At 48.3% G+C, this 21,552-nt stretch overlaps 1 pseudogene; it reads right to left on the reverse strand.

Moving 5' to 3' along the window:
• The window catches only part of LOC125940295 (uncharacterized), a 33,999-nt pseudogene extending 16,632 nt beyond the window's left edge, over positions 1-17,367 (reverse strand).
• Positions 17,368-21,552: the final 4,185 nt, after the last annotated feature.

Genomic DNA, 21,552 nt, shown 5'->3' on the forward strand with positions numbered 1-21,552 from the left:
CCGCCTTTATCATCGTCGGCTTTATCCTGAGGTGAAGTCTGCCACACCCATTCGCGTTTGTATCAGTTCTTTTCGACACAAGCGCCGAAGCGAAATGACGTTTCTAATGTGCAAGCTTAAGTCAATCAAAATAACTTACGTGTGTTTCGGACAGAGAGCCGTTTATGTTCGACAAGCAGCAATGGCAAGTGTAAAAAATTGGACGAGATTTAGCTCTTTCAAGCCTAGTTATCACGACCGAAAGGTCTGTTTGGCTTGGTTTTGCAAGGACTATGCACACAGTGCAGTAGCTTCGATCTTGGCACGATTCCACGCTTCATAAGCTTCTCTATACAGTGCTTCCTGCCTTTGCTCCAGTGTTTCAGCAGGCAACGTTGCCTTTATTCTTCTTCCGGGAGTTTTACGTGCCAAAACTAGTTCTGATTACGAGGCACGCCGTAGTGGAGTGCTCCGGAATAATTTTCACCACCTAGGGTTCTTTAACGTGCAATACAACGCAAAAAATTAAATTATGGGGTTTTACGTGCCAAAATCACGATCTGATTATGAGGCACGCCGTAGTGGGGGACTCCAGAAATTTGGACCACCTGGGGCTCTTTAACGTGCACCTAAATCTAAGTACACGGGTGTTTTCGCATTTCGCCCCCATCGAAATGCGGCCGCCGTGGCCGGGATTCGATCCCGCGACCGTGCAATACAACGCAAGCACACCGGCGTTTTTGCATTTCGCCTAACGTTGACTTTGAGATTTCGTTGAGATTTCGAATCTTGCAGTCTTGCTATATCTACTGTATGTTTGGATTCAGCCAGTCGCTTGCACTGAAGTGCACGCACAGACGGCCCAGCAGGCGCTCCATCCATGGCGAAACTGAGTGACCAAGCGCCGGCCAAGGAACCAAGGTCAATTCACAGGGTTGCGAAGGCGAGGCTGAAATACGGTTGCAAGCCAATGAGCAGCGACATCAATTATGGTCGTGCGATTGAAGTGTGACTACATCTCGCGGGGCAAAGCACTAGTTGTTGAAAATTGTGCATCCGATACGTCTCCAACGGAAACCGTTGAAAAAGTACAAAATGTGAAGTCACAGGCTCTTTGCTGATACCCACCAAAAATTATGAATACGAAATTGTGCAGGCTTTCTGAAGTTTGCTCATGGCGATGCATGCTGAGATTTGCCGAGATTGTATTACCATGTTTAACGCTGTAATGTCGCCAAACTCTTATGCGTAGCCATAAAACGTAATGGCTACACATATAGCGCTAAATTTATGAGATAGGATCAGTGACTATTTTTCAACTGCCTTTCACTAAATATTATGTTCTGGCTACGTTTTCAGTACCAGAAAAAAACTACAGGTGGGACGCGCGCTGTGTTAATGAAGATTGAAGTGCTGTTTTTGTGAATGGTTTCATTCTATTGTGGATTTTATCTTAAGAACGAAATAACAGATGTGTATTGGTATTAATAACGCATGGATGTACTACTTGGTTTAAAATCTAAGTGAACCCATTGCTCTGAATTCTTTCCAAAACTCTAAAGGCTCACCAGTGTATTGCGTGCCGCTATTGAGCGAGGTCTACAAATATAAATGGGTGTATTCACGTCAGATTGTGACGCGATGTTGTGGCGAATGTTGTCACTTAGTAAGCTTTATTTGTATTCTTGTGTGCTCAATATATGCGACGTCATAGCGATGTGATGTGAGCTGGCCCAGTAGACTACTTGGCGCAACAAGCCTGGAACGGCAAATATTGATGTTTTCCGCCGAGAAGTTGGCCCCGCGACATGTAGATGACGTTGCCGTGCCTCCACAAGCCGCCATTGCAGGACGTATGAGCTTCTATGGTGCCTTCGCTACCATGCGTACATATATCTTGAAGCTCCTGTTAAACCCTCGCCTAATCACCTGGCACCGCGGCGGCGAGGCTATGAGCGAGCGCAGCTGTGACTCCTCTCCGCAGCGGATCAAGTGGCGCGACGTCACACCTTCCACACTTGCTCTCCGGCTGCTCAGGGTCATTGCACCTTGCGAGACATGGCGTAGTAGAGGTTTCGCTCTAAAACATCTGTCTTTTAAATTGTTAATAATGATCTATGAACTAAGGGTACTTAAGTTTCATTCTTATTGTTTGGCATATTGATCGAGCAGTTGACCACTATGAAAATGCTGCGAACCGTCTCACAGAAGTGCCGAATGTATCAACGCAATGTGCATGGGTGGGGGATTCTCTACTATCAATCAATCAACCTTTATTGCCAACGACAGTTGGGGGTCCCTAAGGCAAAAAGCGGTAGCAAACCGCTCGAAAGTGCCTTAGGGCCCAGGCACATGGCAAAGGTTTCACAGTCCAGTTTTGCAAAACTGACAGATTTACAATAGTGGAATTATTATACCTAATAATACGATAAACAAAAAAGAAATAAGTAGTACAAATGCAACAAATGCAATCAATAATAGGAACAAGAAATGTGTAGTTCAAGTAAAAAATAATGTCGCAGTTTCGCTCGAAAGGCGAAGCATCAATTGCGATAGCAAATTAGCAGAGAGCTATTTGGAGTGGGGATAGTAGTTTTATCGGCTCCATAAACTCTGACACATTCGCTTTCTAACTGAATTGACAAGCGTGGTGTCATCGCGCACAAGCAAACATGAATAGATCACGCTGAATAACCGCAGACAACGGCTGTCAAAACGCTGGCAGCAAGCGCTGCCGCCGCACCGGGCAAAGAATTGTGCGGTCTATCGCTTCAACGGAAACTGAGCGGCGAATGCACAGCGCATACAAAGGTCAGAGGCGTGTGGAGATAAGAGACGGTGCGGGCGACCGCCACCACAGCCAGTGCAAGCGTATTTGTTGGCAGAGTAGAAGCTGCTTCCCCCCCCCTCACTCTCGCACTGCCTTCCCGCTTTTTTGCTTTCGCGTGGGAGATTGCGTTTCCAGTTCCCCTTGCGCACGGTTGCAAGATACGCATTTGGTACCGTAGCACAGCGTCGCGCCGCCTCCCTCCCCCCATATCCCCACGACATTCGCGCGACGGTCGCGTTTGCTTTCCGCCGTGCGTTCGCTCCCCGTGATAGCGGGCGGCCCCCGCGCGCTTTCACCCGCGCATACAGCGCGCGGCGACGATTTTATGGCCCTTGGAATATACACGGAACCTCACGGCGATTGCGACGACGACTTAGACGACGACGGCAGAAATCCGGTTGATGTGTCCATATAATTGCTGTCGCAATAAAATACAATCAATGCATACATGCATTCTAAAATGTTAAGTAATCTAGTCAAATGGTACGAAGCAACACTTGTACACATGACGCAGATTACCATCAACTCAACGCTAAAAGGTAATAATCATTCTATTCGTGAGAGGACATCATATTATGAAATGATAAAGCAAAAGTTAGAAAAAATCACGTATTTCTTTTTTGGTGAACATAGCAAAGCCGACGTCTCAATGTTCATGTTTATTGAGCAAGAACGTCAATGCAAACCTCAGTGACTCCAGGAAATAGGCTGTGCGCCGACAAGGAGCACGCCACCTGTCGGTGGTGCGGGTACGTAAGTACTGTGTTGTATGCGCATGTTGAACTTTTTTTTACCGGTACTATAGCAATATCGCCGTGGCTAGGAGTTTTTGTTGCTCTGTGTCATTAATGCTATTCTGTAGTGATGTTATTCGGTACAGAAGACATGCTTAGTTAAATATCTTGAATAAGTCAGTTAAAGACCTTGCAAAATTGCTTTGGCGATAAATGCCGAAGTGCCTATTGTGAACACAGATGACGGGAGAGTTGGAATACAGCTGAGCAAAATTGTGTTGTGATAACTGGACGATTTTCACCGTGTATTAAGAAGCGGTGCGAGCAGCAATGATGAGAGAAACATTATTTTTGTGGGCAAGTGACATCGATCTCGAATATCAAAACGAGTAGTTATTCAGTGTCATGTGAAGTGAATATGTACTTAAGAAAGCTTTCTGAATGAGCACGGAGGGAGTGAAACTAATAAATAACAGCAGTGAGGTCTTTGTTATGATCACTCACGGCTTCCGACGACAGGGGAAGAGGCGGTATCAGCGGGGTCTACCGGGCCATGGTGCTGCGCGCATGTGGCCACCCTGCCGGGCATGACTTCGCCGTTGCTGAGGAGACTCGCGGGACCTGCCGGACTGTGCAGCTCAGGACTCGCCACATTTGATTCTGGGTTGTTGGCCAGATACCTGAATACCTCCTCCATGATGTCTTCTTCCTTACCTTCTTTCGTTGTCGTGACATATTTGCATTACGCGCACAACTGCTGTTGTTTACTATCCGCATTACTATATACAAGGTCGCTGTCGCCTACAGCGCCATTAGGTCGCACGTACTGGGTAAGCGCCGGACGAAGAAAACGAAGAGGAAGCAAAACAAAAGAAATTGGGTGGTTTGCTACTTCACTTTGGTCTTTACTTTTTTCACCAGTATCTATCAATGTTTATTGAGCCTGCTAGACCACACAGTCGCCATTTTCTTCTCCAAGGTCGGGGGCTTTCCTCGGGTCTGTTTCTGTTCTCCGCAGGATTTACCTATGAAATTCTTGCGCAACAGCGTCACCTCAGTCCCTGCGGCTCTCGTCCTAACCAATGATGACGTTATCCGATAAAGACCCCAAAACCATTAAGGCGGAACTTTTGTCGGCCACGGCCCATTTCCAGAACATTACTGAGGTTCACCAGTTTGGTCGAAGAAGTATTCTCTGCTATTCCCGAGACCGGGCCTATGTACAAGACCGTCTCAGACACCCTATGTTTGGCTTCTAATCCGGTGAGCGAATTCCTTCCACCGCATTTCGCTTGCGTGAAAGGCCTTGTCTGTGGTGTCGACGTAAACCTAACTCCTTCAGAGAGATTGGACATATTTTCAGTAGCAGGCGTAGTGTCGGTCAGGTATTGTTACATTTGCTGGATGAACCTGACCAACAAAATCGAAGCGTGGCCCCTAATCTACAAAGTGGAGCTTGTGTCACCTCGTCCTTCTCAACGTGTAAAGTGCGGGCGTTATGGACACACCATTAAAGACGAATCAAATGTCTGTTAGTATCCCAAACGTTTTGTCTTCCTTGCGCAAATTTATTGGGGTTGCTTTACCTCCTTAAAATGAAAGCTCTTTATACGCTGCGCTGACAACGGTTTTTGCTTGTCGCTTTTGTAATTGATGGGAGTCGCTGCTCTCCTTGCCGACCAGCTAGCGGGTGGCCATCTAATGACAAGAACGTCCATAAGAAGCTTCTGCACGATGGCGCAAATACCACTGTGGAGTTTTGCCCTGTGCGTAAAAGTATTACCGTTTGCGCAATACCGGATCACCGGACAGGTGTACCGCAGCAACAACGCTGGTAGAGACGCTTTTTGTGACGCATCGTGGATGCAGAAAGCACATAAAGCTGCAATGACTTTTCATATTCTACTTATCTGCTGGCGTAAAGTGTCCTTTAGCGACATTTTCATTAACGTGTGATTCTTTTACGATTTTCTTCTACGAGGAACCTTGTGCAGCCCGTTTCATACGTATTGTAGTGCAATCACTCACCTGAAAACCGAAATCCACCTGTTTACGACACATGTAGAAATGAGCACGACAGATTTAGCGAGACGCATCAAGAAAAGCAAGCTTGTGGGCCTGATCGCTGTGCTTGTCTTTTAAAGAAACACAAAGACTAAATTTGACAATTTCTTTAAGGCGCCAACAAGTGACATGGCACAAAAGGAAGGTCCTGTCGTGTGCTTGACCATCCTTCTGTGCCGTGTCTCTTGTTCGCTCCTTAAGAAATTTGCCAAGTATGCACCAACTAGGTCCCGAGAAAGTTCTACCCACCCTGGTTGCTTAGTGGCTATGGTATTGGGCTGCTAAGCAAAGATCGCGGAATCAAATCCCGGCCATGGCGGCCCCATTTCGATGGGGACGAAATGCGAAAACACCCGTGTGTACTTATATTTAGGTGCACGTTAATGAACACCGGGTGGTACAAATTATTCCGGAGTCCCCCACTACAAGAACCCTCATAATCAGATCGTGTTTTTGGCACGTACACACCCATGTTTATTTTTATTTTTAAAGTTCTTCCCAGACAAGGACTAAAGCTGCAGCATATTCACCGCTCATCAAAAGCTCGCATGATTGCACACAAAGCACTGATGCAACAGACGCGATAGATGAGCACGATATTTGCAGTCTGAAACGCGCAAAGTATGCAGAAGCACACGGCCTCTTCCACAACATGGCGACAAATGCCACCCCCATCTTTTTCAGACAGCCGCCGTCTGCTAGCTTCTTGCGCTGCAGTGAGCAAAAGTCTGCTGACAGCTCAGAGAGTCCGCGGACAATCCGCGACTTCCGGTCACCGAAAAACGATCGCAATTCTGGCAGCTCTCGGACTGGTAGGCGGAGCTTCCAAAGCTGTCCGAGCAAAGTCGAATGTGGCACAGCAGTCCAAAGCAGTCCAGGGGAGGTATTTTGTATGAGTCCACCTAGTGGACATGTCTATTTCGTCTGCTGTTGGAGTTCTGATTAGCTCTGGCGCCTGGCTCCTGCTGAAGCCCACCCCAGCCCAGCCAATCAGCACTTTAGCAGCAGACTAAATTGACCTGTCCACTAGGTGGACTCTTACGGAATACCCCTTCCCCCCAGGACTGTCAGGGACTGATAATCGAAGAGGCCCTATGCATCACGCCGGTTCTATAGGAAACCCATGAAACAGAACGCTGAAGTATACGCAAGCCCGTGGCCATAGTGGCGCACAAATAATAATAATAATAATAATAATAATAATAATAATAATAATAATATTATATATTAATAATAATCTTTATTTATTCACCACATGGATAAATACATAGTAGGCAGGCCTGTCGAAGCCTAAATGGCTGGTGTGACTAGGCCCGGCAGCGCCGGCAACAGCGATGAGGTCAGCGTATGTATACAGTCGCAATCTTTTTGAGGGTGAACACGGGAGCGCGTGCCTTTCTATATCACCAGCGCCGTCAGATGGCAGCCACAATATCTGCGCGCATGTTCGGGGGGGGGGGGGGGGGGGGAGTAGGCTCCTTTCGTGCGCATTACGTCATCGTAGCGCGCGTGTGTCGTCTGCTAGCAGTTTTTTCCTCTCAATAAAAACCAAATTATGACAGAAACCACGATTTTGATGCTTTTAATTCAGCACGTTGTGCTTCTTATGCTTGGCGTTATTGTAATTACTTCAACGTTTCACTTTGTTTAGTTTTCCTTCTGCTGTATTCTTATCGTATAACGAACAGGCAAGGGAACACAAACATCCGAACTTTTATTTGGTGAAGTTCAACAAAAGATTGATACGTTTAGAAGTAGTGAAGCGTGCTCAAGCAGTTGAAGAAGAAGAAAGACAGAATTTGTAGTAAAGGGGCCGGGGGTCAGGGGAGAATAAAGAAGAAGTTAGTAATGGCGACATGAAGACTACTTTGTCTGTTTATTATGTGCGGGCTTGTTACATAATTTGGCGCAGTCGACAACAAGAACCAATATGTGGATGACTTTCTTTGTGGAGAACTGCAGCAACTCTGTGGTATTCAAGAAATATCAAGTCGAGGACGAAGCCGCCACTGACCTTCCCGAACACGTCACTACAGGTGAGCTTCTGAATCTCGTTCTGGATGAAGCCTCAGTGTCTTCAGAGGAACTTTTGGAGCAACATTCAGTGAAAGTAAATATTCCGTTGCGTCTGTTCAACAAGCTGGTGTTGACACCGATAGAAAGAACTTTCATGCTCCGGCATACTTCATCTGACGAGCTAGCGACAGTTCTTCGAGCCATATCAATTCAACAACAGCAAATTTCGCAGCAAAGCTCCACTATTGAGACTCTGGCTTCTACTTTAACCAAACGGGCGAACCATACATCACAAATAGTACGTCCTGAAACGTTCAACTGGCTCATCCGAAAGTCCAGAAGGGTGGATAACTTTCTATGAACGAGCTGCGAAGAACAATGGATGGCGGTCTGATGAAGACCTAGTGATCAACATGCGACAATTCCTTAGCGGGATAGCAAGAAGGTGGCACGAGTGGCGACTTTCGCAACGAGAGCCTGAACCTTGGTTTAAATGGAAGGAGAGTTTCCTTCTGACTTTCAGTAAGAATCCGGTTGAGCGGTGGCATGAAGCACTATTCTACCGTTTCAAGTCCAGCACGCCACTCGAGTATTTTCTGGAGAAACAGCGACTTCTTCGCCTCGCTGAACCTGAACTGGCGCTGTCATCACTTCTTGCCCTTATCATCCATGGTTTACCTCGAGATTTGCAACGACAGGTTCTAGCACAAGGCCCGAAAACGCTCGTAGCGCTCTTGGAACTGCTAAAACTATTTCCGCATAGCTGGACTTAGCGAAGCTGCAAGGCTAGACAAGACTTTTCAGGGACGCCAAGCGTGAATCGCTTGGATGAGAAGTGTTCGTTGGTGTTTGACGGTGTCAGGTCTGACTTTGGCGCGAGCACCGCAAGACCTATAACTCCCGTACAGAAACCCACAGAGTTAAACATTGGAGATCAAGAAGAAGCCGAGGGGAATTCTAAAGATGTCTCTACAGCAAGTGAGACAGTTCAACTTGTGTCATCAAGTTTATTGCATATACAACTTGAAGTGGACGGTGAGACAATGCGAGCTCTTGTAGACAGTGGAGCTTCGGTTTCAATTATAAAAGGAAGCAGAGCTAAAACTGAGAAGATATTCACAGGAAAAACAGTGGTTGTACGAGGCTACGACGGGCGTGAGAAGGAACACTGCGAATGGATGCGCCTAAAGCTTAAGTACCAATCACAAACTGCAGAAATACTGGCACTGGTTATAGAAGGCATTGAGTATGACTTTCTACTCTCCCGTCCGGATATGAAGTTGCTCAAGCTCAACATACACTGGGATGACACTGTGTCTGTGAGCCAAGATGAGCAGGAGCCGCAACCTGTTATAAAAGAAAATGAAATTCGCGTTGTGAAGAAAGGAGATGACATACCTCTAATCTATCCTGGATTATACTGCTGTGGAGGCTATCCTCCAGGTGCTACGAAGTTTGAAGTCCCGTTTAAATTACATGACGAAACTGTAGTACGGAGGAAACCTTACAACCTCACCAGAGAAAAGAAGGCATGGCTGAAAGAAGAGCTTGCGAAGATGTTGGACGCAGGTAGTATCCGTGCCGTCCGTATCACCATATGCATCGCCGATAACCATAGCACCCAAGGAAGATGGAACCCTCCGACTCTGCACTGACTACAGAGCAATTAACAAACAGACACATCTAATTCCATTCCCTATGCCAAGAATAGATGGAATTATTGATGACACAGGTGGATGTACTTGGTTTTCTAGGATAGACCTTTGTAAAGGTTTTTGGCAAGTACCACTTCAAGAGGATACAAAGCAGTATACGGCGTTCATAACTCCGTTTGACATCTACGAATACAACCGCCTCCCCTTCGGATGGAAGAACTCGCCCAACTGGTTTCAGAAAATGATGAATATGGTTCTGGATCCGTTCATTGGCCGCTTCTGCAATGTCTACGTAGATGATATTATTGTGTATTCCAAAAGCGAGCGTCTCCATGAACAACACCTGGCACATGTCCTCACCGCTTTGTCAGAAGCCAACCTAAAGGTCAATTTTAAGAAGAGTGAATTTTTCAAGAAGAAGGTGACTTTCTTGGGCAGAGTTCTGGATGGCACTACAAAAAACACAAAAGAAGAATCGGTGGCACGCATTGCACAACTTGTGAAACCTTTTGATGTTCACTCATTACGCGTGTTTTTGGGGTTGGCAGGACATTTTAGAGCATTTATCCAAGATTATGCTCTCAAAACAAGATGTCTGACTAGACTAACACAAAAAGAAGTACCATTCTGTTGGACGGGTGACTGTGAGGTGGCCTACCAAGAGCTAGTACGAGTTATCTCGTCTGATCCAGTCCTCAGACTGCCGGACTTTGCTCTACCATTTGAGCTCAATACAGGTGCCTCGCATTACGGAACGGGTGCGATACTATACCAGCGAGACACAAGTCAGCCGAACAATCGCCAACTAAGCGTAATTGGCTACCATAGCTACACATTTAACAAAGCGGAGGTGAACTACACGACGACAGAGAAGGAAGCTCTAGCCGTTTTAAAGGCAATTCGGTACTTCCGTTCCTACCTGGAAGGTACCAGATTCAAGTTGTACACAGATCATGAGGCACTTACCCACCTCTTGAAAATGGCGGAGCCAAAAGGAAAAGTCGCACGGTGGGTGAGCGAGCTTCAACAGTTCGACTTTGAAGTGAATCACCGTCCCGGAGCTTCTATGAAAGATGCGGACGCAATGTCGAGATTGGGGGTAACAGTTCTTGATGTGCAACACGAAGCAATAGGTACCGCCAAAATTTGGGAAGGAACTGAACTTTTGCAACTGACCCAGACAGGCAAAATAGCAGTGCCTCCTACACTGGTTCCGAAAATTCTGGACCTTTACCACAATAGTCCCCATTCAGGTGGTCACGATGGCTTTTGGCGGACCTACATGAAACTGACGAAAAGGTTCACATGGCCCCGCATGAAGGAAGACACAAAAAGATACGTGCAATCATGCCACAAATGCCAGGTGAATAAAGTAAAGTTCAAGCAACCAACCCAACAGATGACATTACCGACGCACTCAAGCGTACCATTTGAAGTTATTCACATGGACTTCGCTGAACTCCGAAAAAAATCTGAAGGCGTGAAGAAAACGCAAGCATTCCTGTTGTGTGTGGATGAGTGCACCAGGATGGTGGCAGCAAAACCGGGGAAGGAGGACGCCAACAGCGTGATTTCCTTTCTAAGCCGAAAGATGTTTGACAACGTTAAAGTAGTAGTGTCAGACAACGGACCTGCCTTTCGGAGCCACCACCTTAAGGAATGGGCCGAGCAACGTGGAGTTACGCTCAGGTTCACAGCACCGTATCACCCAGCAGCTAATGGGTTAGCTGAGCGAGCTATTCGGGACATCAAACAGTACATAAATATGTATCCAGACTTCCCAGGTGGATGGAAGTGCTGCCTTGAAGCGGCGGTAGCTCATCATAACCGATCCTATACAACAGCTCTGGGATGCACACCGCTCTTTGCTGCTACAGGGAACCCAACCTATCTACCAGCCGACACGTCTCTAGGAATTCAAGCAGAGCTGCAACTGACAGAAGAGAGAAGAAATGAAGAGAGCGAAGTTAAGTACCGTGAAAGAATGAAAAGGAACTTTGACAAAAGACAAAACACAACCATACCAAGAATAGAGGTTGGAGACTTGGTGCTAGTAAGAAAAGGGCTGTCGAACTCATGCTCAAATCACAGAGGACCATTCTCTGTTGTCAAAACAGCAAGCCAACAGGGAATCTTAAAGACTGTCTGGTATGTAGGCCCCAATGGCACCGTGGAATCAGCCTCTATAGCAAACGTTTTTAAATACCATCCCAGGAGGGATGAAAACAATGGCGGGGAGAGTGAAGCGTGCTCAAGCAGTTGAAGAAGAAAGACAGAATTTGTAGTAAAGGGGCCGGGGGTCAGGGGAGAATAAAGAAGAAGTTAGTAATGGCGACATGAAGACTACTTTGTCTGTTTATTATGTGCGGGCTTGTTACAAGTAGTATTAGTAAGCAGGAATAATTTTCGCTTTGATGATGTTCTGCAGCCCTCAAGGGCTGCAGAAGATAGCGCCAACCTTTCCCTTTCCCCACGAACCACTTACTACTATTTGGTGATACAACCCTTTGCGGAAATGACTACTGCCATCCTAGAGGGCAGTAACGTGTACAGCGCTGGCACAAAGTCATGATGCGCTCGAAGGTCCTCCCATTCTTGTCGAACGGCTGCCCACAGCTCGTCCCCAGTCGTCGGGCGGACAGGTTTTCGGACCATGGCTGCTTTGATGTGCCCTATTAGATCTTGCCGTTGAGTGCGGGAGTCGGGGGACGTCGAGGACGGACTTTGGGTATGTAGGTTTATTTACATTATTTACAGTGCTAATATACATAGTATACATAAATATACATCAATATACATAATATACATAAAAGATACTCAATATGTATGTCATATCATTTGCTTTATGTGCTTTATTTCCTCATGGTAATCCTGATAATGGCCTCACAGTTATTAGTGTGGACATTCACCTTTTCTATTTTCTTGTGTTAGACTGTGTTTATCCTTTGTTATTTTGTAGCTGCCTTTAAAACTGGGCCATGGACCACGTCAAGCCTTGCTGGCTTTTTGTCCATGGTCCTCAACATCTGCTGTATGTTGGAATAAATTTTGATTTGATTTGATTTGATTTGAGTAATGAACAGTCATACAGTGATCGACGGGCCGCAGCAAATCGGACGCTGCGGCCCGTGGCAAGAAGAGGAATGTCCCTCTCCTCGAGATGTCGCTCGTTTAACCCCTTTGGTCTCTCGGAGTCTCTCAGAATTTCTTGGGGTCCATTGAGGTTCCTCGGGGTCCCGTCATTTTCGGCCAATCGTCGAGCCAGCTCAGGTGTCGTCATTTTCCTCCCCTGGTATTAGCCCGCGCAAGTGCCGTCTTATTCGGCCAATGGGGACGCTCCGAGGGCTCCATCGTCCGATGGTTGATTTGCCTCCGGCATTGCCTCCTCGCCTGGAAGCGCTCAGCTGAAGGAGACGGGATGTTCTCGGAACGACCCTCCAGTGCTGAAAAACCACTTTACTCTCGACCAAGGCCTCCTACCTGGAACCGTGCCCGTCTCCCGTTGCACTTTCGGGAAGAGTCAAGCAGGATAAGAGGCAATAGCTTGACATGAGGCGCATGAGGGGGGTGTCGCCAACCTGTCTGACGGGTCGTGTAGCGTGGTTGATGCGCCTCGGCGCACCATATTTGGAATGCGACGACCTTTTGAGGTGGTGGGGAAACTTGAGTGATTCCGGTAAAGGGTCCGTATGCAACAGCTCCTCCTCACCCCTGAAATTCAGAATGGCTGGTGAACTCAATTCACTGGCCATGAGGAACGCTGAGGGAACATGTAGTGTACTGGTGACGAGCCTCGTGTGAGGAATCTCAGGATCCCGGGTACTCGAGATAAACGAAACAACATAGCGCTGCACCACGTGCAAGCGCAGGCTCTTCACCCCTGACTCGCCAGGCTATTACAATGTCAAAATCAACCCTGCGTTTCTTTTTTTCCCCAATTTTGACAAAGTGTTCCAACCACCTTTCTAAACAGCTTTCCATATCCCCCCCCCCGAATGCCGACAAGGCCAGAGTGATATTGTCGTTGCAAAAGAAACGGGAGAAAATTAAACAATAATGAAAACAGCTTTTATAACTATACACAAGCAAAGTGTTGAAACTACAAGGATGACTTTCAACCCATAATAACACATCCTGCCTCGTTAGTCAAGGGAAGGAAGGTGATACGTCGGTTTACCGAAACAACCGGCTCAAACCATCCGCGTTCCCATTTAACTTGCCCCTTTTGTAACGGACAGTGAAGTTATATTCCTTAAGAATTAGACTCCATCTGAGGAAGCGTCCGTTAGGGAACATGTGTCTGAGCAAGGTCAGAGGACAGTGGTAGGTCTCGAAAGTGAATTTCGCCCCGTACAGGTAGCAAGATAATTTCTGGACCGCCCAAACTAAGCAGGCGCATTCTTTTTCGGAAGCGCTGTACGCCTCCTCTCTGCACGTTAATTTTCGGCTAGCATACAGTACCGGATGGTCCTCCGCGTCTTCGCCCACCTGGCTGAGGACGACTCCCAACCCTCTGTCACTAGCGTCGCACTGCACGACAAATTCTTTAGAATAATCGGGGGTCCGAAGCATTGGTGCTGAGCTCAGAATTCCTTTCAAGTGCTGAAATGCGCTTTCTTTGGCCTCATTCCATCGAGCTTTTTCGGGCTCTCCCTTTCGGAGGGTGTCTGTCAAGGGGCTTGCTATCTGGGAGAAATTTGGAATGTACCGCTGGTAATATCCCACGAGCCCCAGAAAGGCCCTGACATCCGTCTTAGTTCGTGGTTCAGGAAAGTTATTTATAGGCCCTATCTTTAGTTCGGAGTGCCACCGCGTTCCCCGTCCTACGACATGCCCTAGGTAGGTAACTTGCGAACACCCGAAGTTGCACTTTTTGGCCTTTACCGTGAGACCCGCGTCTCGTAGACGTGCCAGCACTTTCCTTAAGTGCTCGATGTGTTCGTTCCAGCTGTCAGAAAAGATAGCCACATCATCTAAGTAGGGGATGGCGTAATCCTGTAGGTCTTTCAAAACGATATCCATCAGCTTGGAAAAGGTAAACGGTGCGTTTTTCAGCCCGAAACTTAACATTAATGGTCGAAATGTGCCAAGCGGGGAAGTGAGCGCTGCGTAGCGACTTGAGCTTTCTGACATGGGCATCTGTCAGTACCCCCTAACTAAGTCGATTGTTGAAATATAGTGGGCTCCGCTCACCCGTTCGACTCGTTCTTCTATGTTAGCTATAGGGTAAAGTTGGTCCCTTGTAATCGCATTCAATTTCCTATAGTCCACAGATGGACGCGGCTCTTTCCCGCTCGCTTCTACGAGAATCACAGGGGAAGTGTAATCACTGTCCGCTGGCTCAATGATTCCAAGCTCAAGCATTCGTTTGATCTCTACTTCCATTATTTCTGGCTGTCGAGGTGAGACACGGTACGGTTTGGATTGGACGGGCTGGTCTGATGTCAACTCAATCTCATGAGTAATGAGCGTTGTTCTCACCGGCTGGCTATTGAAGCATTGGCGAAATTCCTCAAAGATTTTCCGGAGGTCGCTTACTTGAGCGGCCTCGAGAGCCAGTCGGTTTACAGACAGATTCAGGTTGTCCTCCATGGAGCGTTCCGCACCTGTCACTGTCGCTAAAACCGGAAGTTCGACCGCTACTTCTTCAGACGCGTTTACCACCATGTTCACCACCTCTTCCCTGCCACAATAAGGTTTCATTAAATTAGAGTGGTAAATGATTTCTTTATTCCTTTTTCCGGGAACCTCTAGGGTGTAGTTAGTCTCCGATATCTTCTGGGTAACCTTTACAGGTCCGTCCCACTTTACCTGAAGTTTGTTTTTTCGTGAAGGCCTTACGATCATGACATTCTCGCCTACCTTAAATGTTCGCCTACGCGCATTTCTCTCATAGTACGCCTTCGCGGTTTCCTGGGCCTCTTTTAGGTTTTTTTCCACCAGTTCTCGCGTCACACTTAAGCGATCCAGCAATATTAAAACGTAACTCACCACCGTCTGGCTTTAACCTGTTCCTTCCCACATTTCTCTTAACATCCTGAGGGGGGATCGGATCGCCCTACCGTACACAAGCTCGGAAGGAGTGAACACCGTTGCCTTGTGTGGGACCGTTCTCAACGCGAACAGTGTTGCGGGTAAGCAGTCCTCCCAGTCTGTTTTGTGTTCATGCCACAATGCACGTAACACTCTCTTAAGTACTGAGTGTATCTTCACAACAGGGTTTGATTGTGGGTGATACACGGAGCTGTGTATCAAACGCACGCCACACCTTTCTAAGAATGTCGTGATTAAAGCACTTGTAAACACCGTCCCCTGGTCAGCCTGAATCTCTGCAGGAAAACCGATGCGCGCAATCGTGGACAATAAAGCGTCAACTATCTCGGTGGAGCTCAGTTCCTTCAAAGTAATCGCCTCAGGGAACTTTGTCGTGGGAAAGAGCATGGTCAAAAGGTACTTGCACCCTGATCGACTCAGCGGCAACGGCCCGACTCTGTCGATCACCAGCCGACGGAATGGCTCCGTGATTAAGGGAACGAACTTTAAAGGTGCCTTGCGTTTATCTCCCGGCTTCCCAACTCGCTGACACGCGTCACAGGACCTTACATAATTTTCCATCTCCCTAAAGCATCCTGGTCAGTAATATTCCAACAAGAGCCTCTCCTTTGTTTTCTTGATTCCTAGACGGCCCGACCAGCCATTTCTATGACACAAAGTGAGGAGATCCGCCCGATTCCTCTCCGGAACGATTAACTGATCGAGGATACGGCCCCTACGATCTCGGTAGTGTCTATACAGCAGTCCTCCCTTCTCGTGGATGGTAACATTGCGCCTCGCTATGGCCTCTTTCGCGTTGTAGTGTAAACGTGTGAGAGTCTGGTCCCTCTGTTGCTCCGCGCTGAGCTACTCCCTGTCCACCTGGAGAAGCCTGTGAAAGCCCCCAGAGGCAGGTGATAGCACAGAGCCGCTCTCCCTTTCTGGTATTTCCACTGACGACTTTACTTCGCTACGCGAGTTTTCTACGGGGATCATTTTAAGTGGCGCCTCTGCTGTCACACTGTTTTCTTTTTCCTCCGTTGTCCGAGGTTCTAGGGAATGCGCTTCCTCGCGTTCCGCCACCGCTGCGCTGGGGTCCTCGGTCAGCTGAGCGGCGATTTGGCGTGCTCACGAACGGGTTAATGCCTGCACCCTTCCTTCTCCGAACTCCTGACCGCGCTCCCGTAACAAATGCTCCGAATGGTTTGAAAAGAGATACGGGTAGTCCATTGGTAGCGCCTTCGAAATGCCTGCCTCTGTCTCTAGTTCTCCAAAAGGACCGGAAATTGTCACTCGTGCTATTGGCAGACACACGCTGTGTTCCTCTAGCACTGACTCAATCCAAGTTAACTTCCCTGTATAGTCCTCGGCGGTTACAAAAGAAGGGTGAACTAGGTCCATAGTTGCTCCACTGTCCCTTAATACCTTACAGGTTTTTCCGCTAATCCGTAGCTCCTGGACGTATGGACGGAGAAGCTCCAAGCTTTCGTCGCTTCCGCCCACGTAGGACAGCATTACCGGCTTTTTTTTTTGCAATCCGAGGCATAGTGACCTAGGCCCTGGCACTGATAACATCGGACCGGTCGCCTCTTCTCGAACTCTCGCGTATCCAACTTCTTTGTCCCCTCCTCCGGAGGGTTGCTAGCTCCTTTATCGTTGTTGACTTCCTGAGTTTTTTCATCGACTCGGCCCTCTCGGTAGCTTTTACCTGTGTCTGTTTTTTTGGGTGGATATACCTTCTCGAATTATCCCTTCCATTTGAACGCTCGTCGTCGGTAGTGAGTTGTCGTCGCATCACGTACTTATCAGCTAGCCGAGCCGCCTTATCTACCGTATCTACTGCATCTCTATCCTGCACCCAAAACCTCACTGAATGTGTAATGCTGCGGTAGAATTGTTCGAGACAAGTATACTCTATAATTTTGTCTCTACTTTCGTATACTTCGGCACCCTTAAGCCACTCAACGAGGTTTGTTTTCAAACCGTATGCAAACTCTGAGTAGCCCTCGTCGCTCTTTTTGCTCGCTTCTCTGAATCGCTGCCTAAATGTTTCCAGGGAAATTCAGTGCCTCCTGAACAGCGCTGCCTTTACTTTATCGTAGTCCTCCGCGTCATTCGCCGTTAGTCTAGCGACTACGTTCACTGCCTCACAAGGCAACAAAGTCACTAACCGCTGTGACCAGGTGCCCTGAGCGTCATTACACCTCTCACAAGTTCTCTCGAAATGAACCAAGAATAAGGCAATGTCCTCTCCAACCTTGTACGGTTTCATCCACTGGTCCATCCGACATGGCTCGACCTCGCTGGATCTGCTGCTGTTGTCCCCTTCACTTCCCGCCGCTGGAAGCGATTTCTAAAGTTCTACTTGTAGCACTGCCATCTATTTCTCGTGCTTTTCCCGTTCTCGCTCACGCTCACGTTCCTTCTCACGTTCTTGGCGTTCACGTTCTTCACGCTCACGCTCACGTTCCTTCTCTAGTTCTTGACGCTCCCGCTCCCGCGTTTCTTGTAGCACCTCCCAAGCGATCTTAATGCTTTCATCATCATTGCCACTATCTTGAATTTCCCTATGGATAGCTGCCTTTTTTATTTTTTCATCTTTTAATCCGCCTCAACTCCCAACTCGTCGCACATAAACAACTCTGACTTCGTCAACCTTCTAAGATCCATGGCGGCTGCCCCGACTAGTGGTTAGAACTGTTTCCTTAAATAATTTGTGCAAACACAAAATATGCTACAAATTCCCGATTCCCAGAACAATCAAAATAAACGTGCAAAATTTGCAGTCTGGCGAATCAAAAGGAAAAAACCACGCACTCACTCACGGATGCAGCACCACGCCATCTGGTCCATCGCTCCGCTGTTCCCAGTTCCTCAGGACTGTCTGGGTCGAAGGCTCTTTCTTCTTCGCTGTTCCAGTTTCTCAGGATTTCTTCGGACGAAGGTTCATCCTGATCTCTGCCACCAGTTATTAGATCTTGCCGTTGAGTGCGGGAGTCGAGGGATGTCGAGGACGGACTTTGGGAAATAGAGGTTTATTTACATTATTTACAGTGCTAATATACAAAGTAATGAACATTCATAGAGTGATCGACAGCCGGCAGCAAATCGGACGCTCCGGCCCGTGGCAAGAAGAGGAATGTCCCTCTCCTCGAATTGTCACTCTTTGAACCCCTTTGGTCTCTCGGAGACTCTCGGAATTCTTTGGGGTCCATTGAGGTTCCTCGGGGTCCCGTCATTTTCGGGCAATCGTCGTGCCAGCTCAGGTGTCGTCGTTTTCCTCCCCTGGTATTGGCCCGTGCTCGGAACGACCCTCCAGTGCTGCAAAACCACTTTGCTCTCAACCAAGGCCTCCTACCTGGAACCGTGCGCGTCTCCCGTTGCACTTTCGAGAAGAGTAAAGCAGGATGAGAGGCAATAGCTTGACGTGAGGCGCATGAGGGTGGGTGTCGCCAACCTGTCTGACGGGTACGGTAGCGTGGTTGATGCGCCTCGGCGCACCATAATTGGAATGCGACGGCCTTTTGAGGTGGTGGGGAAACTTGAGTGATTCCGGGAAAGGGTCCGTATGCAACAACCCCCCCCCCATATTTTCGCAGATATTCATGTCAGCGCCTTTGCCCGGCCAGGAAAGCATGCTGATTCTGCGATTTTCTATATGTTCCTTGACAACTTTTGCCGTGTGAACCGGCGCCAGGTCATGTTGAAACAAAGTTGGCATCGGGAAAGACGCTGTGGGCGTAGGACAGCAACACATTGTCCAAAATTTGTGTGCAGTATCGCTGCGATGTAAGGGCACCTTCTATGCGATGCAGAGGCCCGAGACCATGCCTTGACACCGCGCCCCACACGTTCACGCAGTTTCGGCCACTTGCGGCAATTCCCTGCACATTGGTTGGCTCGTAACTGCATGTAAATCGTATTTTTAACCATCCTTCGCAAAATCAAACGTGAATTAAGAAAAATTTTCTACCGTGTGCCTCTGGTTCGCCTAACTCGCATCCGTTGGTCTTGGCGAGTTGTAAAAGTCGACTCATCCGAGAAGATCACTGGGCCCCAGTCATCTGCCATCCATGAGGCGTGTGCTTCGGCAAACTGGAGACGTGACTTCTTGTTCGAAGCAGTGACGACTGGCTTTCGTGCAGCTACAGAATTTCGCAGTCCAGCACTTCGGAGGCGTCGCTGGACCATAGCAAGGGAAGCGTCCACATCTAACTGCTCCCGCACTTGCCTCGCGGACTGGAACGGGTTCTCGAAGAGAGCAGCTACCATAAGCGCGTCTTCATCCTCCGTCGTTGCCTTTGGTCGACGCCTGTGTGGGGATCACAGAGTCGGTCTTCCTTGCTGAATGCCTGAATAATACTGTTGACGGTCTTTAGCGGCCTGTGCACGAGAGCACCGATGGAGCGCTGTGAATATCCCTTGGGCGAATATTGTACGATTTTCCACCTCTCTTCTTCGGGAACGCGGGCCATGCTGAAATTCAGTGGCTGCTCTGACAGATGCGGTAATGTGCAAGAATATATATACGCTCCTCAAAGACGGAAACCGCTTTTTTTTAAATACGCCAACAAGTGTCATGAGCATGCGTGACCTGACTGCAGATCAACAATGATCTTGAGAACGCCCACACCCCGCAGGGGCGTCTGCGCAAGCAGGCGTTTGGTGAGTTGCGCCACCACGTACCCGAGCACACGAGGGTTGGACCCTCCCGCGTCTAATATGCGCGGCTTAGCCGTGTCCGGGGAAAAGGGGATCCTGGGGGTTGAGCCGACGCTGAGTGTTTGGACCTTTAAGGCCCCTCAGCAGAGGCAACACACCCCTTTGGCCTCGGCTTCACGTAGACGGCACCCCCGGACTGACCCACCCGGGGCAAATCGGTGGTCGCCTTTTCCTATCCCCCTCTCCAACCTTTTGCTTTCCTGTCTCCTTTCTTTAACTATCCTATCATCTCTTCTCTTCTGTCACTTCTTAATTTTCATAGGCGGCTTGGGTTAACCTTGTGTATATGGCCTCCCTTGGGTACAATATATTAGGTTATAGTGGCAATGTACGGTTGGCGCCTGCAGCCTTACGCGTTAAGCACTGCAGCGTCCCCTAGTTGGGCTCCGTGGTGGGTGGCCGCCATTGCCGCCGAAATAAAACAAACCGTTATGGGAACAGCAGCATTTCCCCGCCTACTTGATCGTCACCCTCTAAAGAGGGGACGCACCGATGAACTTAGCCTGCATTCCAACCCACCAAAAGAAATCTATCCGAAATACCATGTTGTAAACAGTGAAAATGCTTCAAAACCGGCCAGATCCATTTCTCCATTCATAGTTGCGAAATCTTTGACGGAAGCTTTAGGCTCAGGTTACAAAGTCATCAAAATGGCTAGCGGAGACCTTCTTCTTGAGGTCCCTCAGAAACAACAGTACGAGAAACTCGGCAACCTTGTGACTTTCGGCAACATACCAATTTCTGTATCACCACACCGATCAATGAATAGCTCACGTGGAGTCGTATCAGAAGCAGACCTCCTAGAATTATCAGAAGCAGAACTCCTGGAAGGGTGGAAAGATCAAAATGTCACCAATGTAAAACGTATCATCATCAGACGGGACAACAAAGAAATCCCCACCAAACATCTTGTCCTCACATTTGGATCTAGCGTTCTGCCTGAAACCATCGAAACAGGATACATTAGGTTAACTGTTCGACCATATGTCCCTAACCCTAGACGGTGCTTCCAATGCCAAAGATTTGGCCATGGCTCACAGAGCTGCCGTGGTCAAATAACTTGTGCAAGGTGTGGAGTACAGGGCCACTCCTCCGACAACTGTACTGGCACTCCTCACTGTGTGAACTGCAGTGGTGACCACGCATTCTACTCACGTTCCTGTCCAAACTGGAAAAAAGAAAAGGACATAATCACCCTAAAAGTAAAAGAAAATATTTCTTTCAAGGAAGCCCGTAAGAGGTGCTCACTTTTCCACAACACATCTTATGCTGATGCGGCGCGTCGGGGGGCAGCGTCGCAGCGGCCACTGCCACCTGCCCAGCCCGCACACAGCGAGCTGTCGCTTGTGGCCCCTGCCCCCGGGGTGGAAGGAGCTAAGCCTACCCCACCCAACCAGAAAACAAGCCCGGTTACCCTAGGGTTACCGGCACCACAACAGTCCACGGCGGCATCCTGCGCTTCGCGTAGCGAACCGGCAGGACCGCCAGCAGTGCCCACGGTGGCTGCAGTCAAGGCTGC

The sequence above is a fragment of the Dermacentor silvarum genome, chromosome 9, assembly GCF_013339745.2.
Source record: "Dermacentor silvarum isolate Dsil-2018 chromosome 9, BIME_Dsil_1.4, whole genome shotgun sequence".
Classification (NCBI taxonomy): domain Eukaryota; kingdom Metazoa; phylum Arthropoda; class Arachnida; order Ixodida; family Ixodidae; genus Dermacentor; species Dermacentor silvarum.